This window comes from Neofelis nebulosa, chromosome 4 (genome assembly GCF_028018385.1).
Source record: "Neofelis nebulosa isolate mNeoNeb1 chromosome 4, mNeoNeb1.pri, whole genome shotgun sequence".
Classification (NCBI taxonomy): domain Eukaryota; kingdom Metazoa; phylum Chordata; class Mammalia; order Carnivora; family Felidae; genus Neofelis; species Neofelis nebulosa.
Window position 1 is genome coordinate 1,177,145 of NC_080785.1, and position 19,711 is coordinate 1,196,855.

General features: G+C 58.8%; 1 protein-coding gene across 6 annotated transcripts in view; it reads left to right on the forward strand.

The window, feature by feature from the left end:
* Nucleotides 1-19,711, forward strand: part of PTPRN2 (protein tyrosine phosphatase receptor type N2) — an 831,667-nt gene that overhangs the window by 619,461 nt on the left and 192,495 nt on the right. The window lies entirely within an intron of this gene.

The following is a 19,711-nucleotide window of genomic DNA, read 5'->3' on the forward strand; positions in this document are numbered from 1 at the left end:
ATTCTGATAGAGTGATGGGCCGTCGGTCTCCACCGTCACCTCCTGGCCACCTAGGAGAGAAGTGAGAAGGGGCGGAGAGGGAGCCAAGGGGCGAAGGGCGTGTGAGTGCGTGTGCCTGTGTGCCTGCGTACTCACCCGTGTGCAGCGAGGCCTCGTCAAGAGCACTTGAGCGAGGAACCACAGATTCTCTCCGGGAGCGATTTCCAACGTCATGAAATTGTTTTGTGAATTGGGATATTCAGTGTTTTAGCACTACGAAACTGTAGCATGTGGGAGCACCCTCTCTGGGGGCCGGTCTACACACGGTAAAGGGTCGTATGCGCCATAGAAACCAAGGGCTACACCTATTTCTTAGTGAACTCCAGGCTTCACGATTTCTCTGTGTCCATTAGTGAGATCCTTTCTTTCAAACCTGAGCGTGTTCAGGCTACACTTACCACCCATTCTCGCACATATTTATACCAAGTGGTTTCCACAGCATCTCTCAAGGGGCTTTTAGCAAATGCTCATTTTACTGTCTAAGGAAAATGTGAGTTGGCAGTAAAGACGTTACACTGAAAGGAAAAGTTGGCGTGTTTTTCTGTCACGAAAGGCCTGCCCAGAATGCCAATCAATCACGCAACACCTCCTGATTTCAAAATGTATTACAAGCCTACAGTAACTAAGACAGTATGGTACTGGGATAGACACAGACACGTAGGCCGGTGGAGCACAACAGAGAGCCCAGAAATAACCCCACATGTATATGGCCACCCCATCTTCCATAAGGGAGCCAGGAACACACAATAGGAGGACAGTGCCTTCAGGAATTGGTGGCAGGACCTTATCTTACACCACACACGAAAACCAGCTCAAAATGGGTCAAGATTTAAATATGAGACCTGAATCTATAACATTCCTAGACGAAAACATAGGGAAAGATCTTCATGACTCCCAGTCTGGTGATGATTTCTTGGATATGAAGCCAGAAGTGCAAGGATTGAAAACAGAAACAGGCACGTGCATGGCACGGCCGGCTGGAAAGGAAGCAGTCTGGGGAGCAGAAGGCCAGCAGAAAGGAAGCGGTCTGGGGAGGAAATGGCCAGCGGAAAGGAAGCGGTCTGGGGAGCGGAAGGCCAGCGGAAAGGAAGCGGTCTGGGGAGGAAAAGGCCAGCGGAAAGGAAGCGGTCTGGGGAGCGGAAGGCCAGCGGAAAGGAAGCGGTCTGGGGAGGAAAAGGCCAGCGGAAAGGAAAGGAAGCGGTCTGGGGAGGAAAAGGCCAGCGGAAAGGAAGCGGTCTGGGGAGCGGAAGGCCAGCGGAAAGGAAGCGGTCTGGGGAGGAAAAGGCCAGCGGAAAGGAAGCGGTCTGGGGAGCGGAAGGCCAGCGGAAAGGAAGCGGTCTGGGGAGGAAAAGGCCAGCGGAAAGGAAGCGGAAAGGAAGCGGTCTGGGGAGCGGAAGGCCAGCGGAAAGGAAGCGGTCTGGGGAGCAGAGGGCCAGAGGAAAGGAAGCGGTCTGGGGAGCGGAAGGCCAGCGGAAAGGAAGCGGTCTGGGGAGGAAAAGGCCAGCGGAAAGGAAGCGGTCTGGGGAGCGGAAGGCCAGCGGAAAGGAAGCGGTCTGGGGAGGAAAAGGCCAGCGGAAAGGAAGCGGTCTGGGGAGCGGAAGGCCAGCGGAAAGGAAGCGGTCTGGGGAGGAAAAGGCCAGCGGAAAGGAAGCGGTCTGGGGAGCGGAAGGCCAGCGGAAAGGAAGCGGTCTGGGGAGGAAAAGGCCAGCGGAAAGGAAGCGGAAAGGAAGCGGTCTGGGGAGCGGAAGGCCAGCGGAAAGGAAGCGGTCTGGGGAGCAGAGGGCCAGAGGAAAGGAAGCGGTCTGGGGAGCGGAAGGCCAGCGGAAAGGAAGCGGTCTGGGGAGGAAAAGGCCAGCGGAAAGGAAGCGGTCTGGGGAGCGGAAGGCCAGCGGAAAGGAAGCGGTCTGGGGAGGAAAAGGCCAGCGGAAAGGAAGCGGTCTGGGGAGCGGAAGGCCAGCGGAAAGGAAGCGGTCTGGGGAGGAAAAGGCCAGCGGAAAGGAAGCGGTCTGGGGAGCAGAGGGCCAGAGGAAAGGAAGCGGTCTGGGGAGCGGAAGGCCAGCGGAAAGGAAGCGGTCTGGGGAGGAAAAGGCCAGCGGAAAGGAAGCGGTCTGGGGAGCGGAAGGCCAGCGGAAAGGAAGCGGTCTGGGGAGGAAAAGGCCAGCGGAAAGGAAGCGGTCTGGGGAGCGGAAGGCCAGCGGAAAGGAAGCGGTCTGGGGAGGAAAAGGCCAGCGGAAAGGAAGCGGTCTGGGGAGCGAAAGGCAGCCTCCAGGATGGGAGGAGAGATTCACGAAGCGACATCAGACAAGGGGTTAACGTCCAAAGTACATAAGGACCTCCTACAACTCACAAGCACACACACACAAAGAGTAACCTGATTTTAAAACGGTGAAGAGACTCAGGACGTGGGTAGATACTTCGCCCAAGAAAACGTCCAAATGGCCAGCAGACCAATGAAAAGGTGCTCGGCCTCACTCTTCATCAGGAGACGCACCCGGTCGGGGTGGCTGGCATGAAGGACGGCACACGACAGGCGTTGGCGAGGATGTGGAGGAAAGGGAGCCGTGTGCAGCATTGGCCAGAGTGCAGAATGGTGCAAACTACGGAGATTTCTCAAGAAACCGCATTAGAACTGTCATATGATGTAGCCATCCCACTTCGGGGTGTTTATCCAGAAGAATTGAAGTCGGGATGTGGAAGAGCCGTCTCGTCTCCCACGTTCGCTGCAGCGCTGCTTGCCCGAGCCACGATGTGGAGACGTCGGCGTCCATCCGTGGACGAGTGGACAAAGAGGACGTGGCCCGTGCACACGACGGCATGCTGTTCCGCCCACAAAAAGGGATGGAGCCCTGCAGCGTGTGACAACATGCCGTGTGCCAAGTGAAGTGAGCCAGTCCGGAGACACGGCTGCCCGAGCCCGCTCACGTGAGAGGCATCTGGAGTCGTCCGGCTCGGCGAAGCGGAGAGTACGACGGCGGAGGAGGGGGATGTGAGGAGGCACCAGGCGTGGGGCACGGGGCGCGGAGCCCAGTTGGGCGGGCCGAGTAAGCGCCGGACCCAGGCCTGGACGCTGGAGCCCAGACGAGGCGACACTGACACGTGCAGCAAGAGGGCAGGTCTCAGGCTGAGGGCCCTTGCCACGCACAAGAGCCGGGGGACGAGAGCAGTCAGAGGAAACCACGCCGCCTGCCTGGAGGTGGAGACGCGAGCCACAGACCGAGAGACCACCCCTGGAGGCTGAGGGGGTGCGTGCCGCAGGCACCGTGACCGCAGCCCGGCGGATCCGTTTTGTACCTCCCCCCTCCAAAGCGATACGAGAGCAAATTTGGGTTATTTTTAGCCACAAAAAAAATGGTGCAAGTTCCGCCGAGGCCACACGGGTGTGGAGGGATCCCATGAGGCCCCGGACCGAATGCTCCCCCGCGTCTCTGCTTCCTGCCTAGGCCGGTGGTTTCCTTTCTGTCCCAGGTGACGCGGACGCGTGCTTCTGGAGCTGTTCAGCAGCCCCCACACCTCCAGTGACAGTCCCCAAACATCATGAGCGATACAGAGCATCAGGTCCATCGGATGCTCCCCAGGGTAACTGTGGGCTCTTCTGTAAGACGGTTGCCCTCCTTCTTCCAAGATGAGATTTGTTTTCAAGCAGCCTAAAAAGTACTCGTTTCTTATGACACCCTACCCCCCGCAGATTCTCAGCCCAGTGCGGCAGAAATGGGGTTTGTGCTCTGTTTTCACGTGGAGTTTGCATTTAAAAAACTCTGTGCCGCTGCACCCACGGGGGGCATAACATCTCCCTCAAGTGGATCAGAGAATAACTCTCGTGACACGTCCTCACGGCGGAAAAAGCCTGACGAAGAAGTCACCGCAGTTCTTTCTGAGACGGGAGCGGTGTTCCGTAAGCAACGGCGGTCGTTCCGATTCGCCGCCGTCGCCCCGAACGGGACGGTCCGAGGGTCCCCGAGGAGGTGCTGGGCAGAACGGCCCTGCTCTCGGCTCAGGACCCGAGCGGACCGAGAGCTCCCGGAGCGCGGACAGGTGCACAGACTGCGTTCTGACAGCCGGTGAGCACCGCTTCGAGGAGCAAACCGCGAACCGGCTGTTCAAACGTTGAACGTCCCTCTCTCTTTACCAAGGCATCGACTGAGCTCTAGGTGAACAAGGCGTAAGAGCTGAAGAAGGAAAATCTGTTTCCACAGAGGTCTCCACCCGGGGCTCCCGCGTGAGCGGCTCTGCACGTCTGTGCTGAGGGCGGGGGACGCTCCCGGCGAGCCCCGTCTTGTCGTGGGGCTCAGGTTGCGAGGAAGCAGACCAGGCTCAGAGGGGGCGTGAAGGAAGGTGCCGGCCGCAGGCGGCTCCAAGCTGCGCAGGGGTGAGGAGAGGAAGCCCGCTGGGGAAAGGTGGGGGGAGAGAACGCAGAGCCGAGTTGGGGCCCGTGGGTGGGGGGCGTGGCTGGTGACCAGGGTGAAGAGCAGCCAGGAGCGGGGGGCACCAGAGGGCCTCGGACTGTGCGACTCGCAACACAGGGAGCCGACAGGGGTGTTCGGGCCGCAGAGGGCGAGCCTGAGATGATGATTTCAGATGGTCCCTGCGATCGCTGCGGGGGAGGGGCTGCGGGAAGCAGGAGGCCCGCGGGGAGACGGGCGGCGGTGACCGTAGCCCCAGGACGGTGTTGTGCACAGATGTGGGGGACGAGTACATGTGTGCATGGAGTGTGGAGGTCGGCCCAGGGGCAGGAGAACCGGAAGCCCCCGGGTGGTTCTGGAAGGGCCTGGCCAGGCACATTCGGGATGTTCTCAGAAACTCTGGGCCTGGTGGAGGGACTCAGGCTGGAGGTGTCCGCGTGGAGGTCATGTGTATCGGGGTGGGGTGGGTCGGGGAGGTGGTCTCGAGACGGTGAGGGAGAGACTGAAACCCAGGCATCAGGCGCCAGGAGCAGCCTTGGCGACACCTGGGGTTTGAGCCCTCTGACCCGGGGGTGGCTCCTGACACCCGGCCCTCCACGGGACGCCTCTCCCTGCACCACGAGCACGCAGCAGGCACACTTTTGGGCCGTCCTTGCGGGCTGGTCCACAGCCCCTGACCCTCCTGCTGCCCCCACAGACCTGCTCTCCACGGTCCCCCAGAGCAGGTGCGGTGGGCCCGGAGGTGCAGGCGACAACTAGAAGACCCCTGAGGCCACACGCGCAGAGGGCGTCCAGGCCCCCAGGTTCCCCGCCCCACAGAGGCCTCTTTGGCTCCCTCAGGACGCACTGTGAGGCTGTGTCCCTGCCCAGGGAGGGGCAGGCACGAGTCTGTGTCTGTGCAGCGTTCACGGCCCCGGGAGCCCACCCCCTTCCGCGCAGGAGCAGAACCCCGAACGGGACCCTGTCTGCCCCCTCTCCCACAGCGCACGTCCCGTGCTGGACTCCCCGCGCGTCTCCCACGCCGTCGGCCGGCCATGCACATCGAGCCATCACAGGCCTCGAGGTGGGGACGGGCATCCAGCTTCCCCACAGGAACCACGCTTAGGATGCTGGCGACAATACCTGATGAGCCGCACCTGAAGGGCCGGTCCCGTGTCGGAGAAGGAGGGGAAGGCGCCGGAACTCCAGGGCAGCACCGTCCCGGGACGCGTGGGCAGGGAAGGGGGTGTGCGCAGAGAAGGGAGCACGGGGAGGGCCGAGTGGGGCCGGCAGAGGAGCCCCAGGCAGTCTCCTCGTCGGGCCCCAGGCGGCCAGACCCAGCCCATCTCCCCGAACGGCATTTCACAGAGGAGCTGGCGAGCCGGCCCCGGAGACCCACTGTCTGAGACGTGGGACCAGACGAACGGCAGGGGGCGGTCACGGGCTGAAGGACCAGAAGGACTGGAGGTCACCGTGTGGTCGCATCTTTGGACATCGGGGCCAGGGGGAGGGTGTGGGGCGTGCCCTCAGCCGCGTGGATGGCCTGGACGGCTGCGTTCTCAGGAGAGGGACTCGAGACAGGGATGCACACAGCAGGAAGACGCGACTCCACCGAGGAGCAGACGTGCCCAGAGGGCAGCAGGGCGACAGCACCCAGCACTCAGCCCCCGACAGTCCGCTGACCGGACTCCCCGTCTGCAGGAGCACAGAGCAGAGAAGCGTCTGTCATACTTATTTTTATGTAAGTTTATTTATTCTTGAGAGAGAGAAAGAGGGAGTGAGAGGACGAGGGCAGAGAGAGAGGGAGAGAGAATCCCAAGCAGGCTCTACACTGTCAGCGTGGAGCCCCACATGGGGCTCGAACCCACAAACCATGAGATCATGACCGGAGCCGAGACAGTTGGACGCTCAACCGACTGAGCCACCGAGGCACCCCTGCGTCTGTCATACTTCGTCGCCCGATCGTTTCCATCTCAGCAATCAGGAAGGACATAATCACTACAGTGAGCGTGGAGTTCTAATTACAGGGGCAGATGTGTCTGCGCAGCGTCACTAAGAGGAGCGACGGGCTTTGCAAGGAGATGGAACCAGAAGTGATGTGCGTGTGTGCAGGCGTGTGAGGAGGCACCACCGACCGTGTCGCAGAGACGGGACACGGGAGAGCCAGCGTGGTGGCCACATATTTAGTCCGAGGGCACGAGAGTCTGCCTCCTGGAGGTGACAGGTCACAAGTGTATCTCAGAGGCAACTTCCCATTCCAAAGACAGGAAGGTGATTCTTAAGAACAGGCAGGGAGGACAGACCTCGGGTCCCAGGAAAGACAGGCACAGTCCCAAGGTCTCGGGTGTGGGAGCTGGGGTGGCCCTGAAGGTTTGGAGGGTCCCCAGAATGGTGTTCTCAATATGACAGCACGGAGGACACCAGTGAGGGTGGAGGCGAAAGAACCGAAGAAGCAGGGACACGTAGAAACGTTTCTAAGTAAAGGTGAATAAGCCGGCGTGGCCGGCTCCCCGGCTGTGCTCCTGGAGTGGGGGTCTGGGGGGGGACACTGCCGGATGGAAACCTCCTGCCACCGAGTCCGGCACAGCTGAGGGTCCGGCTGCGGGCGGCGCCCCTGTTCCCGGTCAGGGCCCGGAAGCCCATCCCACAGGCTCCCCCTCCCCACGATTCCAGCAGGACTGTCTGGCACGGCCTCGTGGGGATGGGGTGGGAGGCAACGGGCACCGGAAGGGGTGAGGAAGGGAGACGGCTCCGTGCACGCCTCCCCTGAAAAGCCTCTGCTCCGTCGTACAGGGACCCTCCTCTGTGATGCAAGCCGGGTCTGGGGTCGGCGTCTCGGGGATGGGGCCAGGGTCCCTCTCCTGAGAGTGAGGAGCGAGGTCGATCCTGCTGCACCTGGCCACAGGTGGACGCCCAGGTGCGCTTGAGAGCCGCGTGGAAGCACCAAAACTCTGTGGTCAGAGCAAGAAAGGAGCAGAGAGACGCCTGCCCCCAGAGGCGTGCACGCGACACGTGCCCAGGGAGACGGCACGACTCGGCTCCCTCTCTTCTGCCAGGAAAACGAGGATCGCAGAGGGCAGAGCACGGCGACAGGTCACGGACGTCTGTGGACAGACAGGTGGACAGACGAGCCCAGGGCTCCTGTCCCACGGGAGCAGGACTCGCAGGACTGAGACAACCCCCTGACAAAATATGGGAACTGTTCTCGGTGATGTTTCAGAAACGGGAGAGGGCGGGTGCTGCTCAGAGACAGACACCGGTGAGGGCTGTTTTCAAGAGCACGGAGTTTGGAAAACCACACCTGGAGTCCTCGAGCCAACAGGCGAGCGGTGAAACCGGGCGTCTCGAGAGGGCGGGTGAGAAGAGGCGCCCACGCGGGTTCACCGGGTCTGAGTCACGCGAGGCTCATTCCCTCGTTCTCAAGTTCAGATGATACCCCTCCCACGGTGGACGTTCAGAAGACGCTCTCCGGAAAGGGAAGGAGGGAAGGAAGGGAAGCAAAGTCACGGGTACGGCCACGCAGACTTGCGGACAGTTGAGTAGCGGAAGGGTCCCAGGCAGGGGCTGATGTCAGCAGGTGGGCTTTCCCGTGGGCGTGCTGCAGGGCCGGCCTCTGTAACCGTTTTATCAGGGACACAGATGAAAATGTAGGAAGTGTGTACCGTCGGCCACTCCTCTTAAGAAAAGAGACTGAAATCAGACTCCCGGAAGATCCTGAACCAAGAAACCGAAACCAAAGGCGCTCTCCCAGTGCCCCCTCCCTGGCCCCCGCCCAGCCAGTGCCCGGTGTCCGGTGTGCCCGACCGGCCGCGCTCACCCCAGTCCCACGGCGCCTCCGGCTGCTCTCTGCTGCCCCCTCCTGCCTGGACCGTGGAGCGACTCCGTCCATAGGGTCGCTTGTCCCACAGGGGACGATCCCACGCCACGGTGCCATTAGCTGATGGCCCGGCAGCCTGTCCCCGCGCAGGGGGCATCACACACGGTCACCTTGTCAGCAGCAAGGCCACGGCTCTGCTTCCTGAGAAGCAACCTTAACGTTGGCTAGGAGTCCGCAGTAAGACGCTCTTTGGGGCTGATTTTAGGTTTTTCAGTGATTTTAGGCTAATTCAGTGTCACACATTTAATTTCATTCCGAAGGCTTCACTGGTCCTCATATTCCACAGAAACTGTAGGATGGGACACTCTTTGGGGGTTTTTTCCTTTTATTGTTATTACGAGTCCACGGCGGTACAGCCACGGCCGGCGGTGAGGGTTGGGATTCAGGTGTTCTTACACCCCAAGCACGTTGACTCGAGCAATAGCCCCTTGTCCATCCCCCTCCCATGACGTGTCCTGTCACTGATCTACGGATTCGTCTGGACCGTGGCCACAACATCCTCTGGGTCGCTTCTTACTCCGCAAGATCATTCCAGTTTGACCGCGTCCCTACTCCGACTAGATTCTTCATCGGTTTTTAAATTGCAGCATAATCACCATGCGGTGTTACAGTGTCACATTAGTTTCAGGTGTACAAATTGGCGATTCAACACGTCCGTACGTCACCCGGTGCTCATCTCGGACGAGTGCCCTCCTTAGTCCCCATCACCTGTTTCACCCGCTGCCCCTCCCACCTCCCCTCTGGTGACCGGCAGTTTGTTTCTCTAGAGTTAAGAGTCTGGTTTTTGTCTCTTTTTTCCCTTGTTTGTCCATTTGTTTTGTTTCTTAAATTCCACACGAGTGAAATCATACGCTGTTCGTCTTTCTCTGGCTGACTTGATTCACTCAGTACAATACACTCCGGATCCTTCCACGTCATTGCAAATGGCGAGATTTCATTCCATTTTTTACGGCTGAGTAAAAATCGACTGTATAGAAGCCACATCCTCTGTATCCACTTATCAGTCAGTGGACACTTGGGCCATTTCCATAGATTGACAGTTGTCAATGCTGCAATAGACATACGGGTGCATATATCTTTTTGAATTAGTGTTTTCATATTCTTTGGATAAATACCCAGTTAGTGCAATTGCTGGGTCGTAGGGTCGTTCTACTTTTAGCTTCTTGAGGACCCTCCACGCTGTTGTCCGCGGGGGCTGCACCAGTTTGCGTGCCCACCAACGGCGCACGAGGGCTCCCCTTTCTCCTCCTCACCAACCCCTGTAGGTTCTTGTGGTTTTGGTATTAGCCATTCTGACAGGTGTGGGGTGGTATCTCACCGTGGTTTTGATTTGTCCTTCCCTGACGCTGAGTGACGTTGAGCGTCTTTTCGTGTGTCCATTGACCACCTGGATGTCTTCTTTAGAAAAGTGTCCGTTCACGTATAGTTTTTTCCTTTTGGGAGCAAGATTACGTCTGACGCTTCTCTGCCCTTCCGGGAGCAGGGACAGTGACTTCCACATCTGAGTGTTTGATAAACCATCCCAACTGACTCGGGGCCACCGGGGCTGGGTCCCGTGTTCCCCCGTAGGGCAGCGGCACTGTGAGTGAGTGAGCGCGAACGGCCTTGGCTGATGTTCTACAGGTGGTGGTGCTGTCCCGGTAAAGCGCGGGAGCCGTCGGCGAATGGAACGATCCGCTTGGGGCGCCCGTCGATAGGAAAGTCCGTGGGGGAGAGAAGAGCCGTGACCCTTGCCGTCAGCTCTCGCTCCGCCCTGAACCTAATGTGCGTGTTTATGTCATTTTGGTGGAAAATTGATGGGGTTTGCCAGGCCCCCTGATTTGCATGGAAGCTTTATCCACAGGCCCGGGATGTATGCATTTATTTCCTCTTGCGCTGTGTTGGGAACTTTTCTCCAGCCAGGCCGGCTGAGGTGTGGGCCCGTGCAGCTTCATCCAGAGCCGCCCCTTTGCAGTCTATCCTCTGTCACCGAGCTGTCACACGAGGCAGCAGACCTTCCAGCATCCAGGCACTCTGCTCCGTTCAAAGCCATTGTGCCTCCAGGCACTCCCTCCTCCTGTAGGCACATGGGCAGTTTTCAGGAGGGCAAAAGGGCAGGGGACCTTCACGGAGAGGCCGGCCTCCGCCTCCAGCCTCCACCCCCAGCCCCCACCCCCGGCCTCTGCCTCCAGCCTCCATCCCCGGCCCCCACCCCTGGCCTCCGCCCCAGCTCCCGCCTCCAGCCCTGCCTTCTTTGTGTCCCTGCATCTTGGCTGTTTGAGCATCAGCAACAACCCTGCTGAGAGCTGCATGTCCTTTGCCCTTTGCCCTTTGCCCTGGGCAGGTGAGTCGTCCGGAAGCCTTGCCCAGTCAGGTCTCACTGATTTCTCAGGGGCAATGCCAGGGGCCTCTGGGCCTCTCGCCCTTGTGACTGGGACGGCTGATAGTCCCAGTCCCTCGACCTGGTCGCCAGCTGGGTGGGTAGGGCCTGCGTAAGACTGAGCCTCTCTCCCCGAGGGATTCCCCGGATCCTCACCCCTGGGAGCCCTCACCGACTCCCGAGGGATCAGGCAGCCACCAGGGCAGGGACGCGTTGACTCGGCGGCCGAGGGAGCCTGGCACCTGGCTGTCCAACGGCGTGCGTGCTGATCACAGGGAGGGGGTGGGTCAGGGCACCTGGCCTTGGTGGAAAGCCCTGGAAGGAGCCTGGACCAGAGAGGGGCAGCTCTTCCCACCTGAGGAAGAACGATCATTCTCACGTAACTTGTGCCTCAGCCCCGGGGCTGTGGGAAGCAGACACTGAGCTCCTGACTGGTTGAGTCTTAATTTGGGAGAAGGGAGGCCAGAGACCCCTGCTGTGGATGGAAGCTGTGGTCTCTTGTAAGAAAATGCACAGGTGACAGCTTCCCGTCCCTGGACGAGGACCCCCCCCTTTCTGGAGCGAGGGGAGGATTCCGTGTCCTCTGATTATCCTGCACAGAGAGAGGCGGCCACGCTCTGGCCGCCTGGGCTGTGGTTAGAACTGCGCGAGCAGGGCCAGGGACAGGCCAGTCGGGCCCCTGGAGCTGGCCGCCTCGCGCTCTGGCCTGGGCATCGCTGGGGCTCCAGGCCTCGGGCCCCGCAGCACTGTCCACATCCCCCCGCCGGCCTGGAAATGCTCCACAGGAAGACGGCGGGATGTGTGTGTGACGTCAGTCTCCCTGTGATGTCTCAGAGCCGTTTGTGCTGGCAAAGGTCACAGAGGAAGAAAGGTGAGGCGATACTGCGCTGGTGAGGCAGAAGCAGGAGTCACCGCAAGTCCCCTGTTTTCGGGCAGAGTGTCTTCAGGCTCCCTGGGCTGCTTTGGAGGAAATCGCATGATAAAAAATATAAAAAGCATCGGGCGTCACTTTTTCCCGTTTGTGGTTTCACTGTGTGTTCGTACAAGCAGGGAGGACGTGAAATCCCAACGTATAAACAGGGCAGGGAGACAGCTGGAGCCCTGGTCCCATTGTGTCGTTGTGCCTTGCGCTCAGAGGGGAGCCCATCTCCACACTTGAGCAGAGCCGCAGGGCCTCACAGAGCAGGGCAGGGTGCAGCGGGCTCGTCGGGGGACCCTGCCGACGGGGACACTGCCACTATGCCTGGGAAGCTGGTGCCGGGCAGGGGGTTGGGGGCGTGGGTGCACAGGGGAGGGGGGAATTCACGGGCAGGGAGGTATGAGCTCATTTGGTGAGGGCCCTAGACACCGCCAGCCTGTCCCCTCACCACCAACCGTGTCACAAGCTGTCAGTCCCCTGGTGGTGTCGCTCGGCGGGAGGGCTCTGAGGGCAGGCCCCCGCGGGGGGGGGGGGTCTCTGCTCCCCCTCCAGACATGACTGTGATCTGTCGCCCATTTCAGCCGGGAGGGGCGCTCCCGAGAACACGCACAATCCGACCGTGGCTGGGCAACCCCTCGATCCCGTCCTGCCCGAGATTTCTGTGCTTCTCTGATCCTCGTCCCTCTGAACAATCTCAAGAGTGAAACCACACCTCCAGAAACACAGCTATCTCATGCTGGCACGGCAGGGGAGCCCACGGAGCCCCCCAAAATAACATGGCATCAACCACCATCCTTGACGTGGATGCTGATGTCTGCAATCTCATGTAAAGTAGCGATTACACTTCTCCGGAAAACCTGGCAGTTGATTTTCATCCGTGACGTTCACTCTTAGGGAGAATAGCGTGTTCGCTGTTTTCAGCTGGATGGCTGTCCCCACGCCCACCCGGAGAGCGGGTCACAGACAGCACTACCCCCCAAGCGGCACGCCGCAGAGGGGCTCCGTTAAACTGGAGGGGAAACCCCGCAGCATATGTAGAAAGTTTGTCCCGTTTATCTGCCTCATCACTGTTGATTAGTCCTAAACCCAGGTCCCTAGCCTCAGCTTTAGAAAAAAGAGGTGGGTTTTAAAACTGCGTCCGTGGCCGTGGGAGCGCGGCAGAGAAATCGGTCCGCCCCAGCGGGGCTCTGCGGTCGGAGCTGAGCGTGCAGTGATTCCTTACGTGACATTACTGGCGATGCCTTAAAACATCGAGCTCATGAGTAAGTGCCCAAGCTTGTGCCGTTTGGTGAAGGCACAGGTCCCAGTGGTCTCCAGACCCGCTGGCTCTCCTTGCTGGGAGGTCACACCCTGTGCTGGCAGGGAGCACCCTGCCACGGGAGCCACAGCACACCCGACGTGGGGCAGAGAGGTCTCACTGCCACGTGGCTCCCAGGAGAGATGTGTATCCATCCATGTGAACACCGCTCGGTGAGCGCCTCACGTCCCCGAGGCCCTGCCCCAGCTGGTGGCCAGGGCGGGGAGGGACACAGAGACCTCACAGCTACCCGGGCTGGGCCCCCGGGGAGGATGGTCTGCTCCTGGTCTGCACACAGCAGCCCTCTGGTCCCTCGCTCTCCCCATCTACGCACAGCCCAGAGGGAAGGGACGTCACCGATCTCTGGGTAGGTGAAGGTCAAGGGAATAGCCGAGGACTCTTCGCCAGATCTGGTCCCTTGCACGGCACTTCTGAGCCCCTTCCTCAGCTCGGGGCCCTGGGTGGGGGCTGGGGGGGGGTCTTGGTGCCAGTCTCCAGGCCCTGTAGAAGTCAAGAGAGGAGCAAGCCATTGCCAGGAGCCACTCCATCAAGGACAGGGAATAAGGGCCCCTCAAGGCCGGAAAATGCCCAACTGGGAAGGTGACAGATGGAGGGCCGCTTGGATGCCAGTCTTCATTGGAAAGAGCAGGCCCCTGAGAAAGATGGCCCAGAGGCAGAAAATGCCGACAGTAGTCATTTGTATTTTCTGCGGAGAAGCAAGAGTGGTGTAAGTTCTGAGCAAGGTTGGAGCTGAAACTCTTTCTTTTACCAAATTACCATAAAAGCCAAGAGGAGGGGCGCCCGGGGGGGCTCAGTCGGTTGAGCGGCCAGCTTCGGCTCAGGTCATGATCTCGTGGGTTCGAGCCCGACGTCGGGCTCTGTGCTGACAGCTCAGAGCCTGGAGCTGCTTCAGATTCTGTGTCTCCCTCTCTCTGCCCCTCCCCTGCTCGCTCTCTCTCTCTCTCTCTCTCTCTCTCACACACACAAAAACAAACATTAAAAAAAAATATTTTTTAAATCCAAGAGGAAGCTCTTGGTTAAAAGGGCGATTTGGGGAAAATAAGCAAGCCTGAGGGGCTGCCTTCGTTTCGAGCCTGTGAGCTGTGGCCAGTGCTGGAGGAGGAGGTCCCCAAGCAGCGGGAGGATGACTTCGGTGGGCAGCCCTGGGGCCGCCTCCCCTGCACGGGGGCACGTGCCTTGAAGAGCAGCACGTGACGAGCTCACCTCTGGCCACGCAAGCCCTGACCTCACGGCCGTGTCCCCACCGCGCACTTCCCCCCAGTGTCTCGCTGCCCTGGCCAGGCCTCTCCCTCAAAAACTCTAGAACAGCACAAGCAGAGAAGGTAGATGGTCCCAGCCCCCAGCACGCCGTACTCTGAGTCTCAAGCGCCGAGGGTCTCACCCCAGGAGCCCCCAGCCCACCGCAGCCCGAGGCCCCCCCCACATTAATCCCAAGCGTGAAACGCACGCGCAGTGGGCACCTCAGGTCCCCGAGGCCCTGCCCCAGGGGCCTTGGGATCGGATTGTTATTTCTCGTTGGAGTTTGTTTTGTTTTCCAAAGGAGATCGGCTGTTGGCTATTGTTCCACGTTTGCTTAAGACCCTTGACAAGAAGCGGTGGAACGTGGAGCTCTCTTCCCATCGGAGCCTGGACGCGGGTGTCCCTTCTGGTGACATCACAGCTTCTTTTGTGCGGCTGCAGACGGCTGCTGTTCGTGTACGAGTACGCGCATGCGGCCCGTATTTATAAATTAGGCTCTGAGGCACAGGGTTTTTGCTCATAGAGTTGTGCGTTTTTATTGCAAAATTACCCTGTAAGAGGGCTTTACCAGTTTAGGCACGTGATAGCAGCATATGAGAAAAGAGGCATTATCAGACTTTTTAACTGTTCCCAATGTGATGGGCAAAATGCCGTTTAATTTGTTTTTAATTATTACGAAGTTAAACATCTTTCTGTGCACTTATTTCTGGTTGTATGTCCTCTCCTGTGATTGACCTGATCACAGTCTGTGCTCACGTTTATTTTTCTCCTTACTGAGTTATAGGAGCCGTTGGGAAGTCAGAGATATTAACCTTTCAAGACTCCTGGATTTTTTAAAATTTTTATTAAAAAAAAATTTAAGTTTATTTATTTATTTGTGAAAGAGTAGGAGTAGAAGAGGGGCAGAGAGAGAGGGAGACACAGGATCCGAAGCAGGCTCCAGGCTCCGAGCTGTCGGCACAGAGCCCGACGCGGAGCTCGAACCCGTAAACCGTGAGATCCTGACCTGAGCCGAAGTTGGATGCTTAACTGAATGAGCCACGCAGGCGCCCCTATTTATTTAATTTTAAAGAGAGAGAAACTGCTTGAGTGGGGGAGGGACAGAGAGAGAGAGAGAGGAGAGAGAGAGCATCCCAAGCAGGCTCCGTGCTGCCAGTGCGGAGCCTGATGTGGGGCCTGAACTTACAAAACAGGGAGATCACTACCTGAGCCGAAACTAAGAACCAGATGCTTCCTTGACTGAGCCACCCAGGGGCCCCAAGACTCCTGGATTTTTAAAAATAGCTCAGGTGTTACTGGGTGTTGTATGTAAGTGATGGATCGCGGGAATCTACCCCCAAAACCAATAGCACGCTGTATCTGCTGTGTGTTAGCCAACCTGGCAATAAATTACAGTAAAAAAATTTTAAAAATAGCTCAAGTGTTATGATAAGCTAGCCCCAAGGTAAACAAGTATTTTATATTCTAATCATTTTGTAGTTAATTGTTTTTTACATTTATATTTTGATCTGTTTTACGTGGACCGTGGTAGAAGTTACACTTTATTTTTTTGCAAAAGGGCATCTCATTTTCCCAACTGCATTTACTGGGTAATTCGTTCCTTGCTCATCAGTGTGAAATGGCACTTTTGTCTCTCAATCCCTTTGTGTCATCGGATCTCCTTCTGGACAATCTTTTCCACTGACCTGAATGCACAGTCTCATGTCGGCGTGACGTCACCTTCATACCTCACCACCCACTCTAATAGTACAGATTGTTCTCTCAGCTTTCCGCGATTTCTTGGCCTAAATGTTTATTCCTCCAGAACCGGAATCCAAATGATCTTCAGAACCAAATTATCAAGTCACATACACACACACACACACACACACACACACACACACACACACGTGCTCTCACACTCACACACACAAAACACACCCGAGTAGGAGTCTCACTAGAAACGTATTTTAATTATTAAAATTAAGAAGTTACTGTAGAATGGACTGACCTTTCACAATTGAAAGTCTTTTGATACAGAAACGTGATTAATTGTCCCATTTATACACAACCTGTTTTGGGCTTTGGTACAGTTTTGTGGCTTTCTTTGTAGACATCTCTACCTTTCCAGCTAGACGTGTTCCTAGATACGTTATAGTTGAAGGACCAGATGTGGCCGCCCACCGCCAGCACATCGGCTGCCCTGTGGGTCCTCGTAACAGAAGTCTGCAGAAATCCTGCATTTCCACGTGGCTGATTCTCGGGAGGGTTGGGTTGGCAGCTGTTTTCCTGATGTGTCAGTAGAACCACTGAAATCCAACCTGGTGCGTTACCAAGTGTGTTCCAGTAACTTCCAGGTCACTCAGCACGAGCCCTGGGCAAACTGGGGGTGCGCGCGGTCCCTCTCTGTGCCCTGGCCTGGGGCACTTTCTGTGTTATTCCCTCCCTGTGGTACCACTACAGATGCCCGAGGCCCCCTCCTCGGGAAGGGGTCCAGAAGCAGCCCTGTCCCTGATGCCACTTTCTGTGGGCGCGGCCACCTGTCCTGAGAAAACTGGCCACATGAGCCCGAGCTCTCCAGAGAAACAAGACCAGTCGCAGATGCCGGGGAGGGGTGGGTATTTTAAGGCATTGGCTCACGCAGTCGTGGGGGCCATCAAGCCTGAAATCGGCCGAGCTGGCCGGCAGGCTGGAGACTCCAAAAAGAGTTGGTCTGCAGCCGAGTCCAGAGGCCGCCTGGAGACAGAATTCCCTCTTCTTTGGGTGGTCCGTCTTTTCTCTGTTCGGGGCTTCCCCGGGTAAGGTCACCCCCGTGCCCTGCCCCCAACAGTGTGGAAGGCAACCTACCTTATTCTAGGTTCCCTGATTGAAGTGTTCCTCTCATCTAAAAATACCTTCACGGCAACATCTCAACTGAGGTTTACCGAGTACCTAAGTACTAGTCACATCTGTACATAAAATTTACCATCACGCGGCCCTTCAGCCTCGACCACCTTCCTTACCGGGGGACACGGGCGTTACCGTGTATTAAAGATGCTTCAGCATCAGCGAGCACGTGGGCAGAAGCGCGTCGGTCCAGGTGGCCTTGCCTGGTGGCCTGAAATCCCTGCGGGGGGTGGGGGGGTAGCTCTCAGCCACGGTGAGACGGGCCCGAGGGCTGTCTGTTCGGCACACAGCATCCGGCCCCGGGCTGTCCTGGGAAGGGCCTCGTTCCTGCACGGGCTGCCGCACCCGTCCCTTCTGTAACAGCCCGGATGGGAGGGCGGCCACGGGGCACGGATGGAAGGAACTTCTAGCCCCGGTCCACCCCAGCAACAGGGATCAGACAGCAGGTACACCTGCGGTGGGTGCCAGCTGGCACCGGGGCACCAGAGCCATTCCCGGGATCCAGGCCCTTCCCACAGCCTTCAGGACACAGTGGAGAAGCCAGGGTCGGCCCCCCTTGGTCCCTGTCATCACGGCACCTCGGTGGGTGGATGGCACGCACTGGGGCGCAGCCCTGAGCTCCTCCTCCGTCGTCTGCACCCAGGGTTCCGAGGGTCACGGGCTAAGATGCACCGCCCCCCCCCCCCCCCGCCCCCGAGCTCAGAGCCTGCTATAGAGACAGAGGCTCCGATGCAGTGTGGTCTGCGCAGCGGGCCTGGAGGAGGGGTGGCCAGGGCGGGCCTCGGAGGGAGGTGTGCCTGCGTGGGCTTGTGGACAGGGACAGCCGGAGCAAAGGCAAGGGGGCGGGAACCTCCTCCCGCCGGCCGTGTCCACTCAGGCGTGTGAGCCTTTTGCTTAAGGTCCTACAAATACTGTAAGGTTGCAGGTAAAAATGATATGGTCAGGTGTGTGCTCCAGAAAGATCCTCCAGTGGCCGTGGGAAGAGAGGGAGAATGGAGGTGGCGGTTAGGTCGTGGTGACAGGTGTCCAGCATCCAGCAAGGGCACAGGGCAGGCAGAGGAGGGCCCGTGGCATAAGCTTTCCACTCGGGACCCCGCGGCGCAGAGCCCTGCGCGGCCCTCACCTTCCGACGCAAGGCGGGAAGGCGCGTCCACTCGCCCTCACCCCGGGCGGCCACGGTGCCCCTGAGCTTCCGTCCACTAAAGCAAGCCGCACCCACGGCGTGGGCAGCTGGCCTGCTGAGCCATGGGTCCCGACTTACTTTGTCCCGTTTGTCTCCACGCTTTGGGTTCCAGTCCCTCATCCCAGACTGCGTCCTACCTGCAATGCACTCGTGGTGCGAAGGACAGGAGGGCCTGAAATACAGACGTGGCCCGGTCTGGCCCCCTTGGGCCATGGTGAGGGCGTCCGCACCCCGGGCTCAGGGACACATAAACCATGTTTCCTTATCCTCTGACCCCGTGTCTCCACCCTCCTGCCAGCAGGGCTGAAGGTCCTGGTGGCCACGGGTCGGCTTCCGGGAAGAACTTCCTCCACGACTCCGCTCCCGGAGAGGCCGCCGAGGACTTGGCCTGGCCAGTTCCGTCCCTTTATTTTGTTTTATTTTGGTTTGGTTTTGTTTTACTTCATTTTATTTTTTCAAGTTTACTTTGAGAGTGGGGGTAGAGAGATCAGGAGAGAGAGAATCCCAAGCAGGCTCCACACTGTCAGCACAGAGCCCGACATGGGGCTCGAACCCACGAACCGTGAGATCACGACCTGTCCCGAAATCAAGAGTCGGTCACTCGACCGGCTGAGCCACCCAGGCCCCCCACCATTCCATTATCTTACAGAGTCACTCAGGGGTAGCAAATTCAGTCTCAGGACCTTCTGACTTCATGTCACCAAACAGGATCAGCTCGCCAGAAAATGGTGATTTTGTTCCCCATCAAATGCAGGCATTACTTAGAAGTCGCTGACCTCCTAGAATCTGTACTGTTTCCAGGTTCCCACCAACTCTACTCAAATCCACAATTTTCACACGCCAGCGGGGAAAACAGAGGCAGGAAGCCAAGCGCGGGGAAGGGGCCCCGCAGTGTGTGCGTGTGGGCTCTCCCGTATGGATGTGCCCGTGTGCGCGTGTGCCTGCGTGTGTGCGTGGGGGTGTGCCTCCGTGTGTGGCTGCCGTCCACGGAGGGGCCCTCCGTGCTGGGGACGCTGCAGGGGACGTCGTGTCTGTGAGCAGTTCCTGGGGACCTGTGGTGAGCGCCCCCAACCGGGTCAGATCCTGGCAGGGTGATCTGACCACGTGATGCCCCCAGGAGCGGGAGGCGTGGGGTCTAGTCCGAGTGTCTTTCTTCGTGGCAGAGAGGAGGCGGTCCTGACCTCAAGATCCAGTCTGCTAGGTTCCCTGGGGAACTCGGCCACTGGCGCCCCCAGCGCCCCCAAGTCAGGGCCCCCCCCCCAGCTCTCAGGGAATTGCCACCTTCCCTGGCTTAGCCCCTGCAGGGCCGGCGGTGGGGGGCACGACGGGAGAAGCCTCGCTGCTACCCCAGTCCTGGGTGTGAATCGTGTCACCCGTTCGTAGACGAGGCCGGTTCTGAGCGGCGGCCCCAAGTCCCCGCGGTCTCGTGCTAGCGTGTGTGGGGCCAGCAGAGGACCTTGCTGCCGCCTGCACCCCAGTGGGTCCCGACGAGCCCCGGGACGTGTGTGCTGCTCCTGGCGGCTCCCGCGGCCG